The sequence below is a fragment of the Hirundo rustica genome, chromosome 3 (genome assembly GCF_015227805.2).
Source record: "Hirundo rustica isolate bHirRus1 chromosome 3, bHirRus1.pri.v3, whole genome shotgun sequence".
Taxonomy (NCBI): domain Eukaryota; kingdom Metazoa; phylum Chordata; class Aves; order Passeriformes; family Hirundinidae; genus Hirundo; species Hirundo rustica.
In genome coordinates, this window is record NC_053452.1 from 31,105,515 (window position 1) to 31,109,182 (window position 3,668).

Below are 3,668 nucleotides of genomic sequence, written 5' to 3' on the forward strand. Positions count from 1 at the left end.
CATTGGGTAATTTCTTTAACAGCCTTTAACATAAACTTCTCTGTTTCATCTTGCGTATTTTCACTGATGGATACACAACGTAGGTTTTACTGGCCTGTGTGAAGAACGAAGTGTATATTTCTTTAAACGTGAGTAAATTACAATTCCACTTCATAAAATGTAATACCCATTAATGCATATCCTTTGCACCCTTTTTCACGTGCAAAACTTAGTAAAGTATACATGTATTGTAGAATCTGGATGCCCACGAGGTGATAGGAGCTTTTGCTGTCAAAGCACAGGAATGACGATGTAAATGTGCTTCAAATTTTATTGAAATGTCACAGACTCTGGGAATTTCTACCAACGCTGTTCTTTGATGACACTGCTTGTAGAAACATTGAGAAGAGTTTCTTCTTTTGAATTTGAATGTCTATTATATTAATCTCATTTGGTTAATGTTCCCATGTATTTTTAGGTTGTGGATGGGGTCTTCAAAACTGCCTTAGAAGTTTAAGCACCCTGGTCTCACTGAAGAGCAGAGTTACGAGTCTTTGGGCAGCTAATTTTACCTTTCTGAGAGGCAAAGGGGAGAGGAACTTAAGGAATAGCCTTGAGAAAAAGAAGGATAAAAACCTTTTTCAGATCTCAGTGCTTCCACTCTATGTCAGGGTTGAGCTGAAGACTTGGGCATGTGATTGGGTATTAAGATGCCTCATTGTTTGCCCCAGCTGTCCTTTCTGGATCACTTCCTTTGGCTGCCCAGATGCAGACTCCTGCCACCCACAGTCTGATATCCCATATTTTGTGGGAGGCACATCAGAACTGCTGTCAACCCACACATACCTCCAGAGCTGCAAGTGCTTGCTTGGATCACCAAAAATATTAGGAATGAATGAGTCAAATACCATCTCTGACTGGACTCTCTGACACTGAATTAGTGTGTTGTCTCTTATGAATATCCTTTTTTTTGACAGTTCCTATCAGGTAGCTTTTGATGTGGACAATAGATATTAATATATCTGAGTCCCTCGAAGTGCTCTGCCTCAGGTCTTTCTGATCTTTTTAAAGCTACTTTGTGGTTAAATGATATGAAATGATTTGTTCCCAGAGGGATGAGAAGAAAGTGGAGTTTTGCAACATCACAAAGACATCATCATCAATGTGTCTACTGTACCAAAATATGAAAGGTTATCTTTTCAAGGGTAAAATAAAGAAAACAAAAGCATGGTCCTGTTATCATTCTTGTCACAGCTGACTTGCAGTCATCTGTAGTCTGCATTGGAAAATTACAGATGCTCCTTGATTGTTTCGGGGGGTTTTTTGTCTCTTTCTGTTCAGATAAGTATGCAGTTTTCATTAGTAATTTCAAATTAGACTTTCACTGCTATTATTCTCCACAAGTCAGTTTTTTCTTATTATCCTGTTTTCTTCCTTGGGAAGAGCAGAGGTTGGAAACAGGTTTGGTTAATAGTGGTAGTTGTAAATATTTATGTAACATCAACCTCCAGAGGCTTTTTCATAATCACACAGAGCATAATGTGCTTCTGACCTTTATACTGTTTCCCAGGAACTCAATCCCTGGAAGCAAGAAAATAGAGAGGGTGCTATTTCTCCTACTTCAAGGCCAAGTTCTGGCTTCAGCCTCAGTGTTTCTGCTAGGCCAAGAGACATTTACCCCTTGGGGAGAGATGTGTCCAGAAGTCCTTAACAGGATGTCAAAGCAGTGTAGTACAGACTGCTCAGAACTGCACAGTTTTTCTCCAGTTGACTACAATGAAGTCCCTAGACTAGAACAAAGAGGCTTTTTTCCCATTATGGTCTATGGCTTCAAAAAAACTCCAGGATGTTATTTTTCTTGCAGTGTATGGCTGATGATACTTTGTCTTACAACTGATACCCCAGGTCAGTTTAGAACTGAAATTGTTAGCCTGGAGGAGGTTCAGGGGGATGTCATCAATGTAACTAAATATCTGCAGGGAAGGTGTCAAAAGGATGGAGTAAGGCTCTTTTTCAGGGGTGCCCTGTGACAGGGAAAGAGGCAAAGGGTGCAAACTGAAACACCAGAAAACACTTTTTCCCTATAGGGATGACCTGGCACATATTCCCTGGAGAGGTAGTAGAGTCTCCATCCTCAGAGATCTTCAAAAGTCATCTCTAGGTGACCCTACTTGAGCAGGACAGTTCGACCAGATGATGTCCAGAGATCCCTCCCAACCACAGCCATTCATGATTATGCATTTTAAGTTCAAACCATCCTTCTCCTAGTAGTCCACTGTACCCAGCCTTCCTTTCTCTCCAGACTATCTCCATTAACATCCAGGCTGCACCGACAACAGGCCTGGTAGATGCAATTTTGTAGATGCTAATTATTTTTTATCTCACAGTCAGAAATGGACTTTAGAAGAAGGGTGGTACGGAGGGAGGGTGTCTTGTTCATACGTTAGATACCATTGTACCATTCCAAAATGATGTGCAATGATGTTCAGCTTTTCAGGTTGGTTTAGCCTCCTATCAGTGTTACCTATCTGCCTACAAGTTCCAGCAGAAGGATTCAGTGTTTCATCTCTGACACGCTTCCGGTAAGGCAAACCTCATTTTGGTTTACCCTTTCTAAAGTAGAGGCTTACATTGGTACAGATGGCTACTCACCAATTTAATTAGGGCAAATTTTTAATGTATTGAGGTCTTATAAAGCTTGTCATCCATGAAAATAAATATTCTGTCTGATAGAAACAGTGGATGCAATAAACAGATGGTCTTTTTCGGTATTGTTATGCCATGGTCTAGGGAACTGTGTGCTTGATAGTGTCTCCCCTTCCAGTGGTCCTGGCTGTGGGTGAGGTAGCATGAGGGCAGGTAATTTTTGTGATTGCTTCTGAGCACCTTTTTGGTCTTAGAAGGTTCCTTCTTCCTTCTACTTCCTTCTTCTACTTCCTTCTTCCTTCTTCTTCCTTCTTCGTTTTAATATCTCAGATAAGTATATGGAAACGAACAGCTGAAGTGGAGTTGAGTCTGAACATCTGGGCAGCTGTCATTCTGGATGGTCTTGGGCAAAGATTCAGAGGTTTCTCAGAAAGTTGGGTGATTACAATGGAACAATATCTATGCCCTGAAAAATCTTCATTTCTCAGGACTGAGATTTAACTGGATGTTTAGGACAGGGTTTTTTTCAGAGAGAATTTGATAAATGTTTAAGCTAGTACTAAACAGGTAGAAAGAATCTCTGGTACCTTTTAAGTCAATGTGTGTTGCAGTAAGAGACTAAGAGCCGCTGAAAAGCTGTCACTGTTGAAGGAGACAGCAGCAACATGGATTATCATATTCCTAAACTGTTTATGTTAATACAAGTGAAGATGTGGTCTTCAAAACTTTTATTTCCTTTCAAATTTTGAGCTAAGGTACCTTTATTTTTAAGGGAAGTTTTACAAAAACATTCCTAGTAGAAATTTGATAGTTTTCTAGTGTTTGAGTCTAGGTGCTGGAGCTGCCTCTTGAGGCAGAAATAATGCAGTGTAAATTAGAGAGGCTTTGAAAATGGTTTAATTTTTATGCTAATATGTTACCTGTTTCTTCACTGTTACTGAATTAAACTCACTGGAACATAAGATTTACTTCTCAAGTAATACAAGTTTCCAAAATACCTGAATTAAAACAAGAGCATGCTTACCAAAGAAAGCTATAACAGA